Source organism: Mesoplodon bidens (genome assembly GCF_964165515.1).
Source record: "Mesoplodon bidens genome assembly, chromosome: 3".
Classification (NCBI taxonomy): Eukaryota; Metazoa; Chordata; class Mammalia; order Artiodactyla; family Ziphiidae; genus Mesoplodon; species Mesoplodon bidens.
In genome coordinates this window covers 105701189-105727477 of record NC_138178.1, presented here as the reverse complement: position 1 = coordinate 105727477, position 26289 = coordinate 105701189, and the positions used below count along the sequence as shown (strand labels likewise).

Below are 26289 nucleotides of genomic sequence, written 5' to 3'. Positions count from 1 at the left end.
GAGTTTTGGGGTTTTGCCTGCACACGAGTCAGAGCTGCTCTGTCATAACCGGGGGGTGGAGGAGCTTCAGCCTGGCAGTGAGCCGCTGTTCACCTCCGAGGCTGCTAGTGGGAATTGGTCCAGAAATGATTATGCAGGCTAGGAATATGCCTCTTCCCCCCCCCCCCCCCCGCTTTTGGCTGAACACCTTGGCTGTTGGGTTTGTGTGTTAAGTTCTTAAAGGAGAACCCACACACTGCTCAAGTACTATGTTTTAGGGGATCACCATTTCTGCTACATGTTCTCTTAGCTTTTTTCCTGAGGGGGGGTGGGAATCTGCTTTGGGGCAGATTTCCAAATGTGGAAATCACCTGGTGTTGGTACACGGGTTCTAGAGTGAGATAGACCTGAGGTCAAGATTTAGGTTTACAGTCGGATTACTATGCTAACTGACAAATTGTTGGACACTATGAACCTCAGTTTTCTCTTCTGTCAAATGGGGATAATAGTGGCCTTATCTCCTTTAATTGCAGGGTTGTTGTGAGACTTGGGGGAGATAATGGGCATCAGAAGTGCTAAGAAAACTGTAAAGCACCATTTTTGTTTTCCTGTGGCTGTGCTCTTTACCTCAGTTTTTTTTTGAATTAACTACTTTTAATTGTAACAAGCTGCCTAAGTCTTCTCTCCTCCGCCCACTCCTCACCAAAAGGTTTGGTTTCTCAGGGCTTTGGAAGTCGCTCTTTATCTTCTTTTTTCTCTTCCCTTAAATCCATCTCTCTTTTGATTTTAAGGGTTGAGGCTCCAGTCCTTGTATTTATCTGAAGGAAGCAGCGAGGTGTAGATTAGGAGATGGGAGCGTGGTGGGGTGCCTTATCAATGTTCAGAGTCCTGGGCCCCAGAATTGGCATGTTAACAAGGCCCCAGTTTGAGATCCAAGGTTGATGAAGGAGTCAGCAGACCTGGGGCTGGAGCTCTGGCGTGGTCTCTAACAGTGACCTTGAACTGGGGACTCAACCCCTCATCAGTGGAATCAGACTGTGAGCTTGAGGGCCAATGCTGATCAGAGGCAAGAACAGGTGAGATGTCTCTCACTCAGTTAATAAAGGATTAATCAGGCTCCTGACCCCTCCCCACACAGGTGCTGCACCTTACCTAATCCAAGGGTAGTGGTTCTCAAACTGGAGCATCAGAGTCTCCTGGAGGGCTTGTTAAATCACAGCTAGCTGGGCTGCATTGCCAGAGTCTCTGATTCTCTGTGTCTAGGGTGAGGGGAAGGGGGTCCAAGAATTTGCATCTCTAACTAGTTCCAGGTGATGCCAGTGCTGCTATTACAGGGACCATGCTATAGAATCACTGACTTAGGGGGTGAGAGAGAGTAAGAGAGGTGAGGTTTGTTCAGAAACACCATTATTTTATTACATCATATATGGAGACAGGGTTTCTTCAGGCCATTTTAGGAACTTGCCTAAGGCATTTTCTATTTCTGATACCTGTGCCACTTCTCATTGTCCAGTTTAGATAATTCTGATTGCTTTTCAAATGAATGAATTTTACACAAAAGAAGTCCCCCCTTCTTTTCATACTGTAAAATACTTAGCCTCTGGTTTCCAGGACACTCTTGGATAGGCTGAGATTGGTGACCTTGATATTGATAAATCCAGTAACTACCCTATTTCCTTTCTTTGGGGATCTCAGATGTTTGTGGAGAGGAGATTTCGAGAAGTTCTGGCAGCTTAAGCCTTAAGATTGGAGAACAGGTGAATCACTTATGAGCAAGATTAAAAAGAATTTGCAAGGTGGTGTCTTCTCTGAAGGGACAGCTTACCTAGGCCTTGGGGGGAGGTGACAGATGTCCTGTGGTGGTCAGATCTGGTGAAGGCCTTCCATTCCTTCTGGAGGATGGGGGTGTTGGCTGTAACTGAGGGAGACCCTCTATCACTGTCTGAGGGCTGGGAAGCCCAACTTCTTGGAGCAGCTGTGCAGTATCAGTGCTGCTCTGTGTAGCTGAGCTTATAATCGAGCACTATTTGGGCACAACCCAACTTTAAGCTCTTCTCCTTGCCCCCTAAGCTATGGTCCAGGGCTGACAGTTCGCCATGACTTAAGATGGCCTAGGTTGTGGCCTTGAATTTTAGCTGCTTTGTATCAGAGAGGCTTCGGGAACCTGCTGGAGTCAGGAAGATTCCCGAGATGATATTCGAGGGCAGAAATAAGGTTTACGTAGCACCCAAGTGGACTGTGTGTCCAAGGGGCTCAGCACTTGAACTAGTTCTCGTGTTGCTGTACCAAATGGAGTCCAGCTGACCGTCAGGCTTTATCTCAGCTTTCCATTTGTGCTTTGTTTTAGCTTTCAAGTGATTAGCACTAGAGAAACGTATCAGTAAATCAGAAACCTATTCAAAAACTCAAGTGTACCACTTAGTGTTCTAGCAGATAAATCTGCAAGGCCCATGCCTGTCTTCCTGACCGTAATCAGCACTCAGTAAAGACAAAACCTTCAGCTTGAAATTCTTTAGATGCACTAATCACTGATATAAATGGTTTCTCCTACTTAACATGAGTACAGAAAATTTCTATTTTAAAATTCTTTTCCATAACTTGATATTTATATTTTGGGAGTTACCCCTACTTTTTGCTCGGAGGATTTCTTTTCCAGGGTGGGGAAGCTTCTTTCCTTATCACTGTTATTCACTTTTTTCAGCACATGACCACTTGATATCTTGGCTCCCTTGGCTAAGTTTGTTGTGAGACAGTCATTCTGATAACTTTATTTCTCTTTGATCATCAGGGCTGTTACTGGGTTATAGAGAGTCACGGTCAGTTCCTGGAAGGCTCTTTTCCTCAACTGTTCTAGAGGATTCTTTTAAAATAACACTCAGTTGATACTGCACTAGCTCATTTCTAAGATCCTTTTTTTTTTCTTTTCACATTTCATCATTTTCCAATTTCAAAAATCTAGATGGGTCTGAAAAATTATGAACACATTTAATGTATGGTTTCTTTCTTCTCTTCCTGTAACCTGTTATGTTAATAGTGGCTTCCAATGAATGGCATCCTAAAACAAAGCAAGTTTGGTTTCTGACCTGGGTGGAAAATGTGGTTCCTGCTGTCCAGCTGATAGAATTGAGCAGCCATCCAATTAGCTCAGCAGTTCCCAGAGGACTGGGAAGAATACTGTTAGGTGGATGTTAATAGGTGTGCTCTTGTAAAGGGCAAATCAATTTGGAAGCGCTGTCTGTTATTTTTCCCGGTCTCGGAGATTCTCACTGTGTTCCTCATTGTATCAAAGACTCTGAGAAGGACTGCAGTTAACGATATCAACAACAAGAAACTTAGTTCTATTTATTTTACCAGACATTTCCCAGAGCATCTTGAGGTTATATGTGTATCTTCTAGGACTGCTTTACTGAATCAGCACATCCCAGCAGTTCTAATATATTATTTAACACCATCTATGGGTAGGGTGGTTTTACCTGGTCTATTTCTAAAATATAGGGGCATTCATAAACTATGGATATTAATTGATGCATGAACTGTACAGGTGGTTACTGTTTATTTCAGAGTAGAGAGAAGCCATTTGAAGCTGTGGTGGCTGAGGAAGCCTATATGGATGGGCTAGACTATGAAAACTCTGGCAACGATGCGTAGCACTCCTGTAGAGAGGAGAAAGGGTGTTTTAGGTTGCTGGTGTTAGTGAGAAGAAGTGTGAAGTCGTACTTGTGCCTGTAAATGTAAATTTACATTTACATGTAATACATGTAAATAAATACTTTTCAGAGCACATAAGACAAGTGCTGTGCCTCGCACAGAGTGAGACTGTGTGAATCTGTGGCAGTGGTCAAAGAACCTGTCGTCACGTTCTTTCTTGATTCTGTAAATTCGCTGAAGTAGCAGATGAATTCTCGTGACCACAGGAGAGCTTGTTGTGGATAAAGCGGGGCACAACACCCAGGTTGAAAGCAAGGAGGGGTGCATGGAACAGAAACGGAGAGAGGAAGTGTTCCTAGGCTTTCAGAGGGTAGTGGTTCCAGGTACAGAGGGATTAATTCAAGTGTATGTCCAGCTGAAGAATATTGGATATTTGGGGGAAGAGCTTTCCAGGAAGAGGGGAACTTGACTGGAGTTTCAAAAATAAGCAAGAACTCTTATAATTCAACAATAAAAAGGCAAATAACCCAATTTATAAAGGAGCCAAGGGGCTTCCCTGGTGGCGCAGTGGTTGAGAGTCCACCTGCCGATGCAGGGGACATGGGTTCGTGCCCCGGTCCGGGAGGATCCCACATGCCGCAGAGCGGCTGGGCCCGTGAGCCATGGCCGCTGAGCCTGCGCGTCCGGAGCCAGTGCTCCGCAACGGGAGAGACCACAGCAGTGAGAGGCCCACATACCGCAAAAAAAAAAAAAAAAAAAAAATCTCTGTATTAAACAGGATTCATGTGGTACTTGGCACTACACGAGCATCAGTGTATTTGGGTGCAAAAGTCATTATGCTAAATGAGGTTAAACACCACTGGAACAGTTGTTCCCTTGGTAGAGACTTTCTACCCCCTTTAACAATGCAGTGTAGCTTAGCTGTGCTTCTCCAACTCATGGACAAGAGCGCTTGGGGATCTTGTTAAGGTGCTGATTCTGATTCAGTAGGGGTTGGGGTCTGGGATTCTGCACTTATAGCAAACTCCCACTGATGCATGTGCTGCCAGTGCATGGATCACTCTGTGAGTAGAAGCTAATACAGTGTGAAGATGGCATTGGAGTGGGACAGAGCTGAATGTGAAATGTGACTCTACCATTAATTTGTTGTGGGAACTCGGGTGGGGTAGTTAACACCTGAGCCATGGTTTTCTTATCTGTAAGATCAGAGTGAGACCTAGCTTGTAGAAAAGTACCTAATATGATGCACCTGGAGTGTTTAATGTTCTTTGCCTTCTCCTTCCCACAAGGGCTAAGAATCCCATGGTTAGGACTAAGGAAAAAGTATATGGAAGAAAGCCAAGAGCTTCAAAAAGTTTTCTGATTTGTGTGGGTGAGGTTGGGGTAGGGGGAGAGGCTGTAGGGGAGAAGGGCATGAATCCTAGTCCTCAGAACAACGTAAATTTGCCTGTTGATTCTTAAATTACCATGGTTTTGGTAAAGTCACAGAGGTAGTCTCAGCTGAGTCTGGCTGACTTTCAGTCAAGGTGTTGGGTCTTTTTCTTTTTAACTTATTATTTTTGGCTGTGTTGGGTCTTCGTTGCTGCACACGGGCTTTCTCTAGTTGTGGCAAGCAGGGGCTACTCTTCTTCGTTGCGGTGCACAGGCTTCTCATTGTGGTGGCTTCTCTTGTTGGGGAGCACGGGCTCTAGGTGTGCGGGCTTCAGTAGTTGTGGCTCATGGGCTCTAGAGTGCAGGCTCTGTAGTTGTGGCACATGGACTTAGTTGCTCCGTGGCATGTGGGATCTTCCCGGACCAGGGCTCGAACCCGTGTCCCCTGCATTGGCAGGCAGATTCTTAACCACTGCACCACCAGGGAAGCCCAAGGTGTTGGGTCTTGCATCTGTTATCATGGAGTTGGTTTCTTTTTGACCAGAAGGGCACCCCTGGGCTGCTCAGTTGGTGCTAATGTTCCTTGGTGTGGTGGTCTCGACCCATCCCTGCCTGGCTGCCTTCCCCCCTCACTTACTGATGTTCATCTCTCATGCAGACGGGAGGCGATAAAGCGACCTACAATGCACACCGTTGAGTTTCATTCACAGCAGGAGTGAACGTTTCTTGGGATTAGGTTGAAATTTTTTTGCCTCATTGTTGGCTGTAGAAAATCTGGGCATTTCATTAGTTTACCTTCGGTGAGTCTATTAAACTCTGGAAAGGTTTGGTTGAATTAGGTGAATGGGAAACAATGGAAGAGGAAGAATTGGGAGCTAAATCCTGGCCCCTGGAGCCTGGGTCACTGCCTTCACCAAGCCTCAGTTTCCTCTGCTGTTACTTGGGACCAGTCCCTGCTGGCTGGCCTGCCTCATGGGCTTGGTTTGAGGCTCAAATGAATAGCACCTGTGAGGGCACCCTAAGATGATGGGCTTCTGTAAAGTATGGACCAACACTCAGCAGTGCCGGCTTAGGCAAGGGCATTGTCTCAGGGTTACGGTGGCCTGTTAACTTTTATTCTCTTTCTGTCTCCTTTGTCATCATCCAAAGTGGGAGGAAATAAGAGATTGTGTTTTCGTTTCAGTGAAGTTGTTGGATCCTTTTCATTTTCCCCTGGGGACAAAATTACGCGCAAACAGTTTGTACGATTTGAACAAAGCCTCAAGTGCAGTAAATCAAACTAGTTTCCAGTCTTCACAGCCTGAAATTCCCTGCTTTCCTAAGGATGGTAATTTTGCCCTATTTCACCTTGTTTAACTGTTTTGTGGATTGGCAGGTGTGGGTCTTTAGTGCCCAAGGGCTCTGAAGAAAAGGGCCACTTTGTTACAGAGCCGGGGCTGAGCATTTAAACCGACGCTGCGCTCACATTGGTAATCAGAGAGAAGGTAGCAGAGTTGAAGCCGAATACACTAGGCCTCACCGCATAGCACTGTCCTTCCCGACGGTGGAAGCGGGAAGGATCTCAGGCGAGGGAATACATGCGTTACCCTGTAATCACCTTTGATAACCACTGTTGGTCAGAGAGGGTGTATGTCAGTGCTGGTCTTTGTTTTTAGACTTCCTAGGAATATGTCGCCTCACACAGTCCAGGGTGACAGCCAGCAGTATCTAGTGGTTGAGAAATTAATATTATTCCTGAAGAATTTAATCTACCCTATCATTAAGTAGCAATAAGGAGCTGGGTGTAGAAAGCTGGGTGTCCCTGAAGTAAGTCCTTTTAAAATTAAAGCCTTATGCAACTGTAACTGTAGTTTAAAAAATAAGTTGAAGGTAGAAATTTGGTGCTTATATAAAGAGCTTGATGCTGATAAAGTGGACATTTCTCCCAGTTTCATCCACTGGAAAGTGAGACTTTCTCCTTTTAAAAAGATCCTTTTCTGACCTTGCCAACCACACACTCGCTGGTCTATCTGGTGGTTGACTTTTAAAAATGGAACAGGGAATGCTGAACTCAGACATCTTGTTTATGAGCAGCCTTGCTTTCAAACCCCCACCCCCCCCACCCCCCGACTGTGAACTCCTCCAGAGGCCGGGATCTGTGTGTCTGGCATGTAGGAGAGAACCAATAAAAATATGTTGAGCTGGACAGCTGCTTTCTTCTGGGATTCCCCCTTCCTATTAATTTTTCTGTTCGTATATTATTTGAATAACGTTTCCCTAGAGGTGATTATGTGCTTCCATAGTACATGGTTCTAAGCACTTTACAGATACTGATTCCTTTCATCCTCCCAACAACTCTCAGAGGTAGGTACTATTCCTTATCCCTATTTTACAGTTGAAAAAACAGGCATAGAGGTCATGTTGATACCAGCCAGGGTTCTTGGCCTTCCTTAATCAATAGAAATTGATAAGAGGCCAGAAAAGAAATTCAGGTAACGCTTTACTGGGGCCCGTGCTGCAACGGGGGGAGCGAAAACAAGTGTCAGTTTCCCTTGTTCACTCCCCAAGGGGGAGATGAGCTGGTTCCTTACATGGGGTGAGGGTTGGGCAGGAGGGGGTGGGCTTAGGCGGTCTGCCCACACCTTTGGTGGTGTTGAGTGCAGGGGGCATGCGCAGTATCCTATTTCTGCTCCTCCCACCTTGTTTTTCCTCCGGGCTCTTCGGAAGTGGCGCTTGGGTCTTTGGTCTTTTTGTATCTTGTCCATAATTTGCCCCGACTGTGCTTTCATGTAGTTATTTTTAGTCCCTTATAGTTTCTTTGCATTTTGTTGCTCAAGGAGGTGTTTGTCCAGGTGCAAGCACTGCAGCAAAGGGTCCCGGGTCCCAGCCTGTCTCAACGCGGCTTGTGTAAGACCCCAAAGCTGCCGCATAGAGAGCTGCACGTGAACCAGGTGCCCCAGTTTCAGGGTTCCTGCTCTCATGGACAAGTTTGGCCAAGCTTCAGTAGACACCCCTCTCCTGCCTGCTCAGTGCTCCAATATTACCTTTCTTCACCCCCCACACACCCCGGCTTTCCTGAGCACTGCAGAGAAATGAGGGCAGGCGCACCTTTTCTGCCTTCCCTTCCCCCCGCCTCCTTTGTCCTCTGCCCTTTTCTGCCCACTCCCAAGTTCCAGGAAAATGTGACCCTGGATTTGGAAAACAGGTACAGCACCATGGCCCATTCGTATGGGCCCAGCCTTGGGGGGAGGCCGTTCACAGAGGGGTTGTTAGAATGAACTCCACTACCTGGGTGAGGCTGTGACCTCCAGCCCAGGGCCTCTCAGTTTGTCAGGTGACAGGCAGTGTGACCTAGGTCAATGCCTCTCAAACCTTTAAGTGCAAGTGAATCACCTGGGCATCCTGTTAAGGCACAGATTCTGATTCACTGGGACCGAGGTGGGGGGGTGGGCTGGGATTCTTCTCACAGGCTTCCAGGAATGTCGAGGCTGCTTGTCCTTGACCCAAGGCCCTAAAGGAGCCCTGAGTCTGTGCGAGGTCAAGCCTGCTATTCCAAGCACTGTCTTGCCGGAACAGGCCTGATTCCTAACCCAGGGCCCAGAGGAGACTTAAGACATCTAGAGAGAGACCCACCAAGATCGGAAGCCTCATGAAGGCAGAAGCTTGAGACAGAATGAGAGCATAGCTGAGAATAAAGGAAATTTGATGCTTCCAAAAGGAAGCCTGTGTATCATTTCCAAACGTGACCTGAAAAGCGCTCTCTTTATGATGGAAAGCTTATTACAGAGTGGCTCTAGTGATCCAGCAGAGAGAATACAAAGTACAGTAACTCCTGTTTGAGTTGATATGAAATTTCACAAAGAACCTATGCCACTGGCCCCTAAAACTCTTGAAAGTAACCCCCCGAAGCTCCTCAAAATCTCCCTGAGTCTCCCCAGGTTCTGCCTGCTTTCCGGCTGCATCTGCTATGGTAGGTGCCACAGTCCTAGGAACCAATGTTGGGATACCAATGGAACAAATACGAAGTGCTCTCCTATGTCACCTGAGTCTCCTAATTACCCAGCTGTTTTTGATTGATGAGTCGTGAGACTCAGGGAGTCAAACTCCCTCGGAGCCACAGGCTCACAAGTGATGGAGCTGGGAGCAGGCACGGCGAGGCAGTGTGGCCTGGTGTCTCTTGCTCTTCTGACCCGGCCTGACTGCTTAATTGAATCAGTTTGCCCTGTTTGGCTTTGCAAGGAGGAGGCATCCAGGTGGGTTTGCTCTTTAAAGAAAATGACTTTTTGAAGGTTAACGTACATGCAGAAACAGGCACCGATTCCATGGGTGCAGTGTAGTGAATTTTCCGTTCCAAGAGCACACCCATTCTTAACACAGCTCAAGAGAGGAAGGGCCACCAGCACCCTGGAATCTCTCCTTGGGTGTATCCCCTCCCGTTACTTCCTCCTCCATGGTACCGCCGTCCTGACTTCTAAGACTGTAGATCACCTCTGCCTATTTTTGAGTTTTACATAAATACACTCGTCCTTTTGTATTCTTTTTCGTCTAACTTCTTTTCCTCAACGTTGTAGGATTCATCCATGGTGTGCCTGCAGCAGTAGCTGGATTATGTTCCATCATATAAATACACTGCAATTACTGATTATGGACATTCGAATCGTTTCCCGTTTTTGGCACTTAGGAATAATGCTGCTGTGAACATCCATGTGTATATGTTTTTGGTGGTGCACATAGGTATGCATCTCTGGTGTGTGTATATGTGGGTGTTTCTGTAATGCCTGGTTCCTTTGATGTGACTATGTTCGCCTTTAGTAGATACTGCCAAAGAGTTTTCCAATATGGCCATTCCAATTTATAGTCCCCTCTGGTGTGAGTGAGCGTTCCATTACTCCACATTCTTGCCAATACTTACTTTGATAGGTCATTTTCCCCCCCAATTTTATCTATCTATCTATCTAGATATTTATTTATAGCCGTGTTGGGTCTTCGTTTCTGTGCGAGGGCTTTCTCTAGTTGCGGCAAACGGGGGGCCACTCTTCATCACGGTGCGCGGGCCTCTCACTGTCGCGGCCTCTCTTGTTGCGGAGCACAAGCTCCAGACGCGCAGGCTCAGTAGTTGTGGCTCACGGGCCGAGTTGCTCCGCGGCATGTGGGATCTTCCCAGGCCAGGGCTTGAACCCGTGTCCCCTGCATCGGCAGGCAGATTCTCAACCACTGCGCCACCAGGGAAGCCCCTGATAGGTCATTTTAATCTTAGGCTTTCTGATGTTGTATAGAGGTCTCTCATTATGATTTTCATTTGCATTTCTCTTATCACCATTGGAAGCTTAGTGTCTTTGCCTGTATATTTGGCATTTGGATATCTGCTTTTGTGAAGGGCCTGTTCAAGTCTCTTGCCTATTTTTCAATTGTGTTGTTTGTTTCACTTTTAAAAGTGAAAACATCTATGAAAAATCCTTGAAATCTATAGTGATGGGAATCACCTGTGAGTGAGATTGGATTATATTCAAAGAGGTAATTTCTGGAGATCCCCTCCTGCAGGAGGCCCAGCAGGCTGAGGGGGGCTGAGGACAGGCAGAGGCATAAAACCCTTAGCAGGGGACCTGCTGCAAAGTTGAGGAGCCCCGGGGTCTATGGCTCAGGTCAGTTGTCAAGTTGTGAGATCACCTGAAAGCTTGAAAGCACTTCACTTCTAAATGTTTGCCTTTTACAGACCGTCACTCAGGAAGATTGTAGACCAACTCCAAAAGTATTGCTGAAAACATTTTTGGAATTGCTTTGAGTATATTGTTTTGGATATTTTTAGTTGCTTTCAAAATGCCCTTTGAGAATGTATTTGCTTTGGGGAAATAGCAGCAGACATCTCAGAACCCAGCCCAGTGAATAAGGAGGTTGCTTCATGGGTGACTTAAAAAACAAAACATTATTTGTAAGGCTTGCCTATAGGGGGATGGAAGGTGAGCAGGAAGGAAGAAAGCGCTGCACTAAATGCCTGAGTTTCCTGATCTCTTTTCATCTTTATAGTAACCTATGAAGTACTAACTGTTGTGAGTATTCCTACTTTGTAGATGAAAAGTCAGACTTAGAAAGAGAAAGACTGCGTGATTGAGGAGTCAAACCTAGCTCTGTCTTACTTGAGGGCCACTAGTACCCTTTCCTTTTCCCCACCCTGCCTCGCCTCTGATGACTGTTAGAGGAATCAAAATTGTTGCAGCCAGAACACCGTGTGCTGATGCAAAGGTCTAGTTTCCACCCTGTCCTGTTATAGACCCTGGGATCTGGGTGGTTCCTCTTCCTGGTGGGGGTTGGGAGAGGAGAGGAGAACTCAGGCTTCAGGGCACTCATTTCCAAACATGATTCCTGGGCTTCCCTGGTGGCGCAGTGGTTAAGAATCCGCCTGCCAATGCAGGGGACACAGGTTCGAGCCCTGGTCCAGGAGGACCCCACATGCTGTGGAGCAACTAAGCCCATGCGCTGCAACTACTGAACCTGCTTTCTAGAGCCCACGAGCCACAACTACTGAAGCCCACGTGCCACAACTACTGAAGCCCTTGCACCTAGAGCCCATGCTCCGCAACAAGAAAAGCCACTGCAATGAGAAGCCCGTGCACCGCAACAAAGAGTAGACCCTGCTCACCACTACTAGAGGAAGCCCGCGTGCAGCAAGGAAGACCCAATGCAACCAAAAATAAATAAATAAAAAATTAAAAAAATTGTTAAAAAACCCCCCATGATTCCTGCAGCTCCTGCTGTTTAGGGGAGCAACTGAGGGCCTTTCAGTATCCTGGCCCATGTCCTGCCCAGGATAGTCTGACCTGTAGGCTTTACTTTGCTCTTCTAAGTGGCTGGCAAGCCACCCAGGAAATACTCTAGGACGTGTTCATGAACATTGTCACTGTTGGAAACTTTATTCTATGTAGAGAGTCTTTCTCCAGATGAGCACTTACAGAAAACCTGACCAGAAGAGGCAGAATGTTGCTGAATTCTTTAATATTCATTCATTCCTGATCTTAAGAGAAGAATCACCCATTAGTTTTCTCTGAAACAGAGTGGGTTAGTGGCTTCGGTGTGTGATGAAGACCTTCAGAAATGATTCCTGAAAAGAGTGTCCTGGGCGGATTGCTTTCAGATAGACCCTGGGGAATCCAGCCGGCCCTGAGATGTGAACCGCCTGGGAGAGACACAAAAATACACTTGGCCATCGCAGAGGCTTGTTCTCACCCTTCCTGTCTCATGGACCCCAACAAGCTGACCCCCTTCCACTGAGCTTTGGAATGTTGTCTCAAAGTTGAATACCCAGAACGTAGAAACTACAACCTATTTTCCTGTCTCAAAGCAGTAAAGAAGCCTCTGGACTTCTTTTGAGACTGCACAGTAGAATGGTTTCGTCGTTTGATGGTTTCTTTATTCTTAGCACCTTAGATCCTGCGTAGCCTTGCTTTTCAGGGCAAAGCTTTGGGCTGTGGGTAGTCAGATAACCAAACCATTTCCTAAACAAATTAGAATTTTATTTCATTCACAGTCACACAGCTTTCCCTAGATAAAATGAGGCATCTGAGAAAAAAAATGTGAGGACATTTTAATGAAAACTTCTCCTGGTAAGATACTCATTTTCCTATCACATTTAATTCCTGTAGAGTATTCTAGAGCAGGTGTGAAGAGCCAGGTGTTGCCCTCGTCCCCCAGTGACTGAATACCTGATGCAGCATCTTTACCTGTTTCCTAGCAGATTATATGATCCCATGTATGTGTGCAGGTTGAACACCTCAGATTTGGACTTGGCTGGGGGACATGGGAACTTATTCACCTCCTGCCAAAAGAAAGAAACTTACAAGTAGTGCTTTGTGTTTTGAATTTTACAGTGCACTGAGTAAACACAAGTTATGCATTGTGATGGGAGGAGTAAAAAGGTCCCCCATGTCTTTATTTTCTGAGTGGGTGTAACTAAATGACTAGGTCCTGGATGTGTTACTAAGATGTAGGTCACAATCTCCAGCAGAGCAACAGTAAACATTTCTCACCTGTGTTATCTTACAGGTGCAGGTGTCTAAAGTTCTTTTTATCCTAAAATGTTTTCCTCGAAGGTTTTTTGTTTTGATTTGTTTTAATAAGCCTCTTGCTTTGGGAATAAGGAACTCACTTCAGTGAATACCTAAGGCTTTCTTAATTCCCTTATGTTACAGATGAGGACACCAAGGCTGTACAGTTCTACCATGAATCAGTAGTAAACCAAGGACTCTTTCATTCCAGCCTTTTGTTTCTCAGCTCATTGTGATTTTCTAGAACTGTAAAATATTCTTAAGATTCTTTGTTTTAAAATCTAGCTTTCAGTTTAAGGTCATTCTCTCTTAGCAGTTGTTTCCTTGCTTTATGGTAACCAAGCTTTAAAATGATCCAGTACAAGGGGAAAACCAAGCCATGACTTTCTCTTGTTCTAAAATTAATATAAAACTATATAGCTGTATAAATAATATTTACTGAATTTGCCACTATTATTTGTATGTATGAATAAATAATTTTGAAGTGTACCAATATTTTATGGCTGATCTGGTCAAATTTCCACTTGGAGGAGATTGTATCTGTGTTGAAACACACTGTCCTTTCTCTGTTATCTTGGCCTTTGTGAAGGATGAATCCTTGGACTCATGATTTTTCACCCTGAGTTTGTGTAGGAAATCAGGATGTGTCTAATTATCATATAGAGTGTCAGGAAATTCTCATAACAGTTAATTTAAATCCACTTAAATTAAAAATAAAGAACACATTATATAGCAACAGAGGTTTGTTTTTTTTTTTTTCCTTTTAAAGAGGAGATTGGACTCCGTGAATCAGATGAGCAGTTTCAGAACTCATGGGGATTACTGCTTTAAAGGCCCAGGAGGAGTGGATAAGAACCCATGAGCTCTGTCAGTCCCACTGTGCCCTGGTATACTGATGCTGTCTGTAACTGTTGATCTATGACCTATTTCTCTCTAAAAGCTGTCTATTTAAAATCAATTCTCTCTTCTTCTGCCCAGCTCAGTGAGCATTTCTTTTTTTCTGTGCTGCTCTTGGAACTGACCCTCAGGATGGAGAACCTTTGACAGAATAGCATCTTATCCTCAACTCAAGGTCTCAAAGTCATGATTAACTGGCAGATATTGGCTTCAAGGAAAAAAAAAACAAAACACCAAGACACTAATGCTTAGAATCCACAGGGCTTATGGGCTAAGAGTAAGGGTACTAAGAGAAGAGTTGGAAAACATGTTGGGCAGAGGTGGCCAGGCTCTCCTGGTGAGTTGATGAGTACCTTGGCTCCCTTTGCCCATGTGTCTGCTCCCTGTCCTCCCTTTTCTCCCGCCTGTGGCGGCGGGGTGCTGTCTTAGGTGCTGAGCTCAGACAGGCACAGAAGACTGGTCTTTGGGGACTAGGGTGTGTTGACCTTTGCTTCTCTATTGGCCATCTCCATCCTTCTGTCCCAGCTCTCTCTCTCCATTGTCATTTGATACTATTCTGGATGGCATGAAGTGCCCCGGTAGCATCATTCATTTTCATTCTTTTGTCCTTAAATGCCCTTCTCCTCCTGTCTGTCTTGTATCTTTGCAATCACTCTTCAGACACCACCTCTTTGAAACCTTCTGTGACCCTGAACTTGTACCCTGAGGCAGAGTTGGTCTGTGCTACTCCTGTGCCGTATATAACTTATCATGCTCAAGTGGGATTATTTGCTTGCAAGTCTAGACTGAACATTTGAGGGATGGGACTGTGACTTGTACATCTTGTATCTTAGCATGGTGCCTGGTGTATGATAGGTACCCAAAAGAGGGTGGATGGATGGATGGATGGATGGATGGATGGATGGATAGATGGGTGGGGCACATTCAAAGAGAACTTCTGAGAAAGGAGAGAGAACGTGTTTTCAGCTGGGATACATGGGAAAAGCTCTAGATGGGGACAGGAGTTGCTTATACTACATAGTTACTGAAAAAGATGTATATATAGTAGAGGATAGAAGTATGTGCTATGGAGAATGAGCTGTGCCTCTTTTTTTTTTTTTTTTTTTTCAGAGTAGAAACCAAGTAATTGGCAAGAGATGACATTGCAGTCATTTGGCTTTCCTTCTTAAAAGCTCTGGGATCTTTACTGAAAGATCCAGTTTCTTATGTGTAAAATGATATCCTATAATGTAGGTTCTATTTTTTTTTTTTGCGGTACGCGGGCCTCTCACTGCGGTGGCCTCTCCCTCTGCAGAGCGCAGGCTCCGGACACGCAGGCTCAGCAGCCACGGCTAACGGGCCCAGCCGCCCCGCGGCATGCGGGACCCTCCTGGACGGGGGCACGAGCCCATGTCCCCTGCATCGGCAGGCAGACTTCTCGACCACTGCGCCACCAGGGAAGCCCTGTAGGTTCTATTTTTAATGTGAGGATCAACTGAGACTTTCAAAGGGCTCAACACCCTGTCTTGTCTGTAGTGAGTGCTCAGTAGGGTAAATGGTAGCTCTTACCATTGGCCTCTATTGTCTGATAGAATTGAGGTGCCTGATATAAATGTTCTCCCACTCCCTGAATAAGAAACTTAGATCCATAGGTAACCACAAAATGTGTGTCCGGGTGTTAGGATTCACTGGAAATGGGATTATGTCATCTCTTTTGTCTTCCTACTTACTTAGTACTTCTTTTTAGAAAGAAAAGCACTTATCAGTTTCTTAGGAAAGCACTTGGTTCTAAAACAAATTTTTCATGCAAGGCATTCATGGGAGTCTTTCTAGTTGTTTAAAAAATATATGTAATATATGCCTATATCTATATATTATGTGCAAAAAGTGTAATTCTTTCCTGAAGTTCTAGAGAGCAGGGGACATGCATTGCTGTTTCTATTTTGATATGGAAGCAAGTTGTGTTGGTCTGGGACAGCTTGATTTTGGCTGATGAATGCCATTGTTTGTATGTGTACACTTCTGCCCCCACTATTGGAGATACATTTAGAAATCAGTGGTAGGAGTTTCTAATAGTACTTATTTACACAATCATTCATATGTTCATTTCCTGCTCTGCTTACTGCTGCTTTTCTCACCTGGTCTTTCAGTGCTGGATCTGGCAATTATTATTGTTTTTTTTTCCCCTTAATGTTCTTAGAAGCTACTACAGTTGCCAGTGATAAAGACTCTTTGCCTGTGTCTCTGAGCCCCTTCTCAGAATATTTTATAGCCTATGTTGCTGTTTGGGTATGTGGCCATTTTTATATATAGGTCAGTCCTGCCATAGTGAATTTCTGAGCAGATGAGAAAATGGATGGGAACCATCTACACAAATCTGGTGATATGGATCCCCCATGCTTTGTCTCTAATTCCAAAATCCAAAATGCTCAGAAAGCTCTTGTCACCCATTTGGCAGCAAGACCTCCCTTGAGCAAGAGTCTATTTATATTCTTTATTTATCTTGTTTTGTGTGGTTATCCGTCAGTTTTGCTGCAGAGGTATTACTGTGTTTGAGTATGAGGTGCTGATCTACACTCTACGGGGAGCATAAAGTACGTATTACATTTCTAAAATGTTAAAATTTTTGCATTCCAAAACACATTTGGCTGTATGGGATTTGGGTAAGAGATGTGGGCCTGTAGTATTTTTATTAGGGCCTCTAAGCCTTTTTTTTTTTTTTTTGACAACCTTCCCTTGAGATTCTCTCCTGGGTACCATCTTTGTGTGGCATGCAAATGAGGATCTCCTTTGTCTGTCACTCAAGCAGTATTTAATGAGCTGCGGTGGCTTTGTACTAGGAATTGGGAAGAATGAGGCATTGGCTCTTTTTGCCCTGGAGAAGCTCAGAGACTCATAATGATGCGGAAGGTGCTATATTAGCCAGTCTGTGGATTCCTGCCTGTGGTGGGATAATCACAGCCCGAAACTTTACCAAAATTGCAAAGATAAAGAAATGTGGAAGAGAATGATCAAGAGCAGTTGTGTATTTGCTGTGGTCTTTGAAAAGTAAAGCCAGAGATGGGGCTGCATAGGAGCCAGTTTTTGAAGAGCCTTATCTACCAAGCTAAATAGTTAAGAATTTATCCTTTGGCAGTAAAGATTCTTTAAACCTGGAATGAATGATTGGGTTCGCATTTTAGTAAGAGCCCTCTAACGTTATCTTAAGGGACCCCCAGAAGAAGTCATTGAAATATTCTGGGCAATAGTCCTATAATACTTATATTGTATAGTGCTTTAGGGTTTGCAAAAGATTTCTCCAGCCTTAATTTCTTTTGCAGTAGCCTTGGGGGATGGGTAGGTAATAACTAAGGAAACATTTCAAGAAGTGACTTGCCCAAGGTCATATCCAGCAACAGGCTGTGCCAGCTCTCCTAATTCTATATTCGTTCCTGCTTGAACGTGATATTAAAACATTTTAATATACTGTCCAGATACTGAGCATACTTAAAGGTAATCTGCCACCTGCATATCTTTTATACTTGTACTTGATTAGACTGTCAGCTTCTTGAGGGCTTGCAGTATTAAATTTGATGTGCCTTTGGCACAAAGATAAGCTCACAATAGGCACCACCAAGAATTTGCTAAACTTTCTCCTCCAGAGCAAGCACAGTCCTAGAAAGAAGGAACATTTGTGAAAACAGAGGGACTGTCATTTTTCTTGTTGTATATCTCATCATGTGTACTTATTAGGCAGTTTCTATGTTTAGGGCACAGTGCTAAGTGCTGTGGGGAATACAAAATGCAGAACAGTTAGATGTAAATTTTTTTAAAATGTCATGAATTAAGCCTGTTCTGTCCTATTCAGATCTCACACCAAATTTCTTGGCTTTTTGTAACAAATTTCCTTTTTAAAGGATGTTAGGTGTTGAAATCAAAAGGCCTCTTGCACAGACTGACTGGAACTATTAGGCTTATACATTTGCTTTGCAGTAATTAGGTATAACATGGCACATTTCCAGGTGGTTATTTTTGAAACCAAGAAAGAAACAAAACCATTCAATAGGCATATTTTATTATGAAAGAATGCAAGTTTTACCTTGACTAGATGCCCAGTAATATCACCTCACAAGTGAAAATCATCTTGTGATCCATACTTAAAATCAATAGTCAACTGTAAGTTTTGTGTCAACCCTACTGAATTAGCCCTGAAATTAATGATGTAATCTTTTTCTTACACACCTGGCATATATTGCTGTTTATGCTAGCAGTATTTCCTAGGCTGTCTAGGCATTAGGGAAAAGTCAAGGTCTAAATTATTCTCAGTCTTAAGAATCCATGTCAGTTTTAAAGCGTTTATTGAGTTGATTCAGTTCTGATTTCTTTTACCACCTTTGTATCAGAAAAGCTTTGGGGGCCCCAGAAGAAATTCTAGAGGTCATTCAGACCCAGGGGCTAGACTGGGGGAAAGACAAATTAGGAAACTGATCCCTATGGGTTCAAGTCCATTCTTCATCTTGTTAATTATAACTTTGGTCAAGTGTTTGAGCCTCTGGTTCCTTATCTGAAAAATGAGGCTTATGATAATGTTTTTCAAAGATTCTAAGACATACATTTTTATCTTAAAACAAGATGTGTTTTATAGTGTATTATATGTTATGGTTTAATTTGTGGTGTTTTTGTTTAATATAGTGGCGCATAAAATGATGATGCATCTTAGAATCAGTGATTTCTTAGATTTGATGAAATATGGTAATAATTTGCCTTACCAACCTCCTGGGTTGTTGTCAGGATCAAATCAGATATGTTTACTAGAAAACTACTGCTGTGCCAACTAACATGCAAACAAAAGCACCTTCCAAGGTCCCTGGACAATTTTTCTGCCTTTGGTATTTTTTTTAAAATAAATTTTATTTATTTAATTATTTATTGTTGGCTGTGTTGGGTCTTCGTTGCTGCGCGCGGGCTTTCTCTAGTTGTAGCGAGCAGGGGCCACTCTACGTTGCTGTGCGTGGGCTTCTCATTGCAGTCGCTTCTCTAGTTGCGGAACATGGGCTCTAGGCATGCGGGCTTCAGTAGTTGTGGCACACAGGCTCAGTAGTTGTGGCTTGCAGGCTCTAGAGTACACGCAGGCTCAGTAGCTGTGGCACATGGGCTTAGTTGCTCTGCGGCATGTGGGATCTTCCCAGACCAGGGCTCGAATCTGTGTCCCTTGCATTGGCAGGTGGATTCTTAACCACTGTGCCACTAGGGAAGTCCCTGCCTTTGGTATTTCTGATGATACTTTATTTCTATGTGTCTTAAAAATAAACTGGGAAGAGTTGGAAAATGAAAATTGCAAATCTATATGAATTAAGATATCAAATGTCTTTCTTAAATATTTGAAGTAACAATAGAATTTCAGTTGACTTACACTTGGACTTCCTGAAAGATTTTATTTTTCTTTCAAGCAGTACCTCAGTCATGTTGGTCTTATCTCCCCTTACTTTTCCCTCCACCCTTCCACCCCTAAATAAGAGCACTGAGTAAGGCCAGCTTTGGATTGGAGAGGGGTGTGGGGTGAGAAGATCATTAATTTCATTTTGGGCACATTGAATTTGAGATGAGTTTGAGGCATCCAAGTGAAGATGTTGAGTAGGCAGTTGAATTTGTGAGTCAGAGATAAAAATGTGGCATTTGGGTTATAGAAATGGTAGATGAAGGCTTGAGCTTGGACGAGATCACCTAGGAAACAAGAAAGCAGGATTGGGACTGGAGGTTGACAAGCCACCTTCAGCCAGCAAACCTGTTTTATTTGGCCTATGCAGTGTTTTTAAAATATTTGAACAAGTTGCTGTAGCATGTTTATGTTTTTTTGGCTGCCCCAAATATACTTTGTCTTTTGATGGCAGCACCCTAGTTTCTTTTTAAGAAATTCCCTATCCTCCAGTCTCAGACCTTAGCCTTAGATAAAGTTCTTCCCCTGACTCCGAATGAAGTGTGTGACTCAGGGCTGGCCAATCATTCCTGAGTCGTCTAGCCACAATGGTTGGTTCAAGAATGGCCTTCTAATCCAAGCTGGTCTAATCAGAGGGAATTTTGAGACTGGGGGGGTGGGAGGTAGAGGAAACTCCAGGAAGAGAATCTTTCTTATTTTCTGCTTAAACCTGGCAGAATGTGGTCTGGAGGTCTAGCAATGGCCTTGCTGCCATAAGGTAGATCTTATCTGAGAATTAGGGACACGAAGAATCCAGATAGAGAAACTGGTCCTGATCATGTTGATTAAACCCAGTGGCAAGCTGTACCTCTAGGCTTTGTGGTTAAATGAGCCAATAAATTCTCCTTTTGATGTAACCCAGGATTTCTTTTATTCACACCAGAAAGCAATCTTAATTGCCAAGATTTAAAACTCATGAGTTTTCATTTATAAATCAGGACTTTGGCTTGAGCTAAGTAATTGTTTTAGTAGGAACATCTGCTCTCCATTTTATTATAGTCTGTACCTCTCCCTACTGTCATCTGACCCTGATGCTTCAGGTCTGTTGCCAGCTATCCTGTCGGTTCTGCTGTGCTTTAAATTGTAGACCTGAGGGGGAAGTGAAAGTCAACTTTGTTTCCCTTAATTGTATTACTTGCTTGTCCCGGTGGGTAGTTGGGCTTTTGGCTGCTGATATAGAGTGAAAAGGGAAGGAGACCTAGATTCAAGCTTTGAAGAGTTTGAACCCTGGAAGAATAGGCAGAGGAGGATAACCTTGCAAAGAGAAGGAAGCCATGGCGGCAGGAAGAACGTTGATTGTAGAGGCCAAAGCAATGAGTGTTTCAGGGTTTCAGGGAGAAATTGATCAACATGGCCAGATACTGTCAGGACATCAAATAAGATAAGGAATGAAAAAAAATTCTCATTTGAATTTGGCAACAAAGAGATCATTATTGATCCAGCCAGGAGCTGTTTCAGGGAGTGATGGAGCCAAGCCAGGTTGGAGTGGGTTGAAAAATGAATGGGAGATGGAAAAACGGGAGATATCCAAGGAGGGCAATTTTAATTTTTCCTGTGAAGGAAGCAAAGAAATAAAGCACTAGCTGGAGACGTGAGGTTGAGGGTAGGAAGCTTTAAAAATAAGATTCGAGTGTGTTGAATTGTTGATGGGAAAGATCTGGTTGAAAGGGAGAAGCTGGTTGAATAGACAGGAGAGAAGAGACAAGGGGTAATTGATTATATGAGTCTGAGAAGGTGGGGTGAAGTGGAATCTAAAGCCCAGTGGAGAGACTGACCTTGGGTGAGAGGAGGGAACAGGATGCAACAGGAGGGCAGAAGCTGAAGGTCAGTAGTAAGTTAGTCTGATAATGAGAAGTTGCTATGCCATAGGTTCCATTTCTCTGTTAGGAGGCAAGGTCATCTGGGAATGGGGGTGATGGTAGTGTGGATGTCAGAAGGGGTGGCCCTTTGAAAGTGAAATAAGAGTTGAGGAGAGTGGGAGAATGAGTGGGTGGCATCACCCAGCATTGTGGAGGACTGACTCGTTAGTCGTTGGTGCTCATGAACGTTGAATGGCTCTCGGCAGTGCCTAGGTGCTCAGCTGTGGGCCCAGACAGAGCTACCATAGGTATCAGCTATGGGGTTTGGCAGAAGAGGAAGGACAAAAGGGTGAGCGAGGTAACTTGAGGACATTTGTCAAGGGTGTTATGGGATGCGCTCTATGGAGATGTTGGCCCTTAGAAAGGAAGCTGAGTAAGAAGGGACATGAAATGAAACTTCAGATGAGGCCCAAATGGTTGATCCCAATGAAGGGGATTTTAATGAGGCAGCCGAAGCTGAGGGTATTGTAGTCAGAGGAGGGATGCTGGGTGGTGAAGCTTGGGTGGAGTGCTGGAGAGGTTTTGTTGGAGGTGAGGCAGGCAAGGGAACAGAGACCAGAGTGTCGATGGATTTTGGATATTCAGGTCTCCCTTGCTCATTGCAGGACTAAGACAGGAAAGGAAAATTTTGGTCAGGGTTCAACGTCATTTGTATCTGGGTTGGCTGTTTAATAAGAATAGGTTATCCATTTCCTCTTAACCTCCTTCCCTTTGATTTCAATGGAAGAGTATATTGAAGTGGTTTGGGGCCTACCTCTGTTTTTGCAATATGTCCAGAGAGAGATATGAGGAAAACTGTGTCTTTAATCACTTTTGGTACAGAAAATGTAAATCATTTAAACCTCTCGAGTTCATAGACTTTTCAGTTGCTGGAATGATTTGGTGCTCTTTTGCCTTCCATAGTCATGTTACTTCTGAAGGTGATTGATGGTGTAATCAAAACCTTTAAGAGGAGCCCATGTTTAACTGGATCCCTTGTGGCTCTCACTATGATGAGCTTTGAAGGCAGGGTAAGTAGGAAGCTGTATCAGAGACATCTTTGTTATTTGTAATGTGTGTCGTGCTTTGGCAGTAACAGAACCTGAGCAAGCCCATCAGTCGGTAGCTTATAAGCAGTAATCCGAGAGCTCAAAAAATTCTTCTCTGAATGGTAAGGCATTGGAGCCAGCATTGCTTATATGTGAGAGGGAGAAAAGGTTTGGAAGTCTCACCAAGGGGAAAAAAAAAAAACACTTGGGTTTTGGGTTTAATAAGATGCTAAATCTGATCATCTCAAAACATCTGAAGGTTGTGATAAAAATCCTCACCAAGTAATCAGGATGCAGCAGTCTAGAGTCTTAAAAATTCAAGCGTGTAGGTTTTCAGATACAGCATCTATTTGTTACTGATTCTGAAAAGATTAGGTAAGCAACAGAGCACAGGGAAAGACGGTCCGTGTTTTCAGGCTGAGGATGATGAGCAGTAGTGATAGCAGAAGTCCCACAGCACTCAGAGATCTGCCGCAGAATGAAGTGTCTTACAGCCCAGAGCAGCTCTGCTGCCAACCAGCCACCACTCTGCTCTCTGTAGGGCTGTTTCCTTATTCTTCCGCAAGGAACCTGTTTATTCATCCCTACTCTTACCTGTACTTTGCCCCATCCCAATGCCTGTCCTCCCCTTTCTCCATCTCACATCCATTTTCCCCTGCCCAGTGAGGCCAAAGCCAAGTCCAAAATGATACTAGATCTTTCCTTTTTTGACTCCTTTGTGTATATTGTTTGCGTATCTTAGTAAGTTAGCTCTTTCATAGACTTATAGATTGTTAAGTTTGTGAGAAACCTTGGATATTTTTTTTTTCTCAAACTATTCACAAAACAAGAATCACTTTACCCGACTCAAGGCTTAACAGTCTGCAAGTTTCTTTAGATCCTGGTGTATTCAAGAGTCTGGAGACTTGGGTCCTCCTGTCTGGGACTTCAGGCCTTTAAGTATTTCTTCATTTTTTCTCCAATAAAGAAAACAAAGCGTTGCTGATGAGCATGGCATGTCCTTGACATCTGCTGTTTTATACTGTTTTACCCAAGCAATAGTTCGGGCCCTGCCTTGATCATTTTTTCTTGCTCTATAAATAACTAAACTACCTGCTTTGTCCTTAGAATTTTTTTTGAAAGGCTTAGTTCATTCTCGACTTAAGTCTTCTTGTGGCTTATTAATTCCTTCTGTACTTTTGTGTACATCCTTACTTGCTGTTGAAAAGCTTATAAAGTGGGAAGTGGGGTGAAAGTCTACCAAGCACTGCTTCTTGGGCTCAACAGAGCAGAGGGGGCTGAGTTAAATTGTAGCCAAGGAGCCCTTTCCTCCTTAAGGTCCTTTAAAGTCTCAGTTGACTTTGTAAACTGCCAAGAGCATTGCCTGGGATGGGGTAGGCCATTAATGGTAGCTATTCTTATTGGGCCTAGGTGGCTGGTCAGAAAGATCCCACATTAAAGAAGTTTATCAGTTAAGAACTAATCTCCTACATGAAGTGAACCTCAGGATTTTCATGTCGTGGTAGTTCTCTATACTGAGGCCAAAGCGTAAATGGGGACTTTAGAATCACAGAGTGTTACAGCTGGCAGGAAATAGATGTCAGCATCCAAAATATTATACAGAAGGAAACTGAGGTCTGGAGAAGATTGATAACCGTCCACAGGCCATGTAGTTTATATTGGTACACTGGGACCTGGATGCAGCTCTCTGGGCTCTGAAACCAGGATTTTCCTACCGGACCAAGGTGTATGACTCTGAAAAGTCACTCTTGAGGGAGGAATGTGGAAAGATAGGAGGAAAGGGATAGTGTCTGGAGGGTACCCTAACCCTGGGTGGCGATGTCAAATAATAGCATAAATTTAGAGGTTTAGCCCCTGATATTTCACCACATTACTCCTCTCAGATGGTTGTCCTCTGTGTCTGCTCCTTTTTAGGTAAATTCTGGGTCAGTACTTTGGAAAACCAGGAGGGTGTGGGGTTCTAGGAATAATGAGAGCCTCCCGTAATATTAAAGGTCACAGCTTTGGCAATGCATTTGGAAAAGACAGAGAAGAGCCTGGTCTCAGAGAAGCCTTCAGGCCTTGTGGGAAACTCGGGTTCTAGTGAATTGCTGCCGAGGCCTGGGGTGGGCGCTCAGCATTTAGCTGTGTAAGGACTGAGTTGCAAGTGAGCATAAAGCCCCTGGCAGTGGCTGAGGTCTGAGATATATGGAGAATTTCTGGGAGTCCTGCTTGTGTACACTGCGGGAAGGATGTGAGAATAAAAAAGTAATACCAAAAAAAAAAAAAAAAAAGTCATGCAGCACCATGATGACAAAACAGAAAGGAATCCATCCAAAGATTAGGGGAAGAATGTGTTTTCTGGAATTACTGACATGGGAGCAGAGGGTAATGGGGTTGTATGTTGTCGAGAAATCCTGTGTCTCTTTACTTGGGGAGAAGACCTGCTAGTGACCCACAACCAGGAGAATTTGGAAAGAGGGAAAGTTCAGGGGTGTAGGTCTGAGCAGGCAGAGCAAGCGCCGAGTTTGAGCTAGTGGATGACAAGCTGAGGTTCAAACCCACGCGGTTTGGTTTCACACTTGGAAATCTCAACTGCTGTGCTGTCTGTCTGCTCCTGCTCAGCTGCCCGCTGTGATCCAAGCCCTGGGGGATGCAGCCAGGTCCAGTTTAAGTTCTCCTGCTTCCTGGTGTCCCCCAGGGATTCCTTAGAGCCTCGTAAGTCGTTGAGATATATGATGGCCCAGGACCACCCTTAGTCAAATGGCCATAATTTTTAGATCCCCATGGAATCTTTTTTTTGGGGGGTACGTGGGCCTCTCACTGCTGTGACCTCTGCTGTTGCGGAGCACAGGCTCCGGACGTGCAGGCTCAGCGGCCACGGCTCACGGGCCCAGCCGCTCCGCAGCATGTGGGATCTTCCCGGACTGGGGCACGAACCCCTGTCCCCTGCATCGGCAGGCAGACTCTCAACCACTGCGCCACCAGGGAAGCGCCCCCCCCCCCCGCCATGGAATCTTGATCTTTTAATGCACTTGCATCCTTTCCTTATACCATCAATCTTATATCTTGGTAACTTGAGTACCAACTGGTTTTCTCTGCCCTTTGGAGGTTTTTAGTTAAACTTGGCTCAACCCAGAGCCTTCTCGTGATTCCACACATTCCTGTGTCTTCCTTGCTCACGCCTCCCTCTGCCTTTGAGCGTCTGTGTCCTAAAGGGCTCTCTGTATCCCTCACGTGCGTTCTGAGTGCAACACTTTTTCCCACGCAGTTTCCCCGGGAAACCGAGTCCCATCAGATAGGCTTTTGTGAAGACTCGAAGAGTCACAGTTTGACATATGTGATCTTTCCCCAGCTTTACGGATTCTACCCCTCCTTCATATTCTTTCTCACTCGAGTATCAAAGTTCTATCCACATAGGGGCAGCTGTGGGACGAGTCCTCACTTTATACCTTAACAGTTAGCACAAATAAATACTGCCTATTTTCTGAGAATTCTGGTGAATAAAAGATTTGTCCCATTATATTCACTTCAGCTTGGGTGCAAATATATACAGAGATACCTAGGCCTTTGACTATGCCATTACTGGACTATTTCATATTAATTGCTACTAAATCTTTTACTGCTTAACACTCTACACTGTACAGCTGGACAGCACTCACCTCAGATTTCTTTATCTCCTTTATCTGCCAACTTCTCTTAAATGCAAGACATTAACTTTGCTTTCAGTTCTCATACCAGTTCCCATGTTTTTAGAACCTAAAGCACGTGTGAATCTCATTCCATTTCCCCTTTCCGACTCCTTGTAGCCCAGAATATAATGATCTTGGTTTCTTTTTTTTTTTCATGTCCTATTTCACATCCAGGAGTCTCCCTAATAGTACAACACACCTAGAATTTTCTTTTGAGTAAAAGCTGTGACTGACACGTGAATATTCTTAAGACTTGTGTTCCTTTCTCTAGAATCATGTGAATTTCTCCCCATCATTCTTATTGGCATAGATTGTCTGAATGACTCATTTTCTCAAAAGAGCCATGAGAGACTTAGTGGCATTGGAAACTAGATCCCCAGTTCA

General features: G+C 44.3%; 1 protein-coding gene across 3 annotated transcripts in view; it reads left to right on the top strand.

Moving 5' to 3' along the window:
* Positions 1 to 26289, top strand: part of STXBP6 (syntaxin binding protein 6) — a 277899-nt gene that overhangs the window by 1382 nt on the left and 250228 nt on the right. The gene's annotated exons all lie outside the window — the stretch shown is intronic.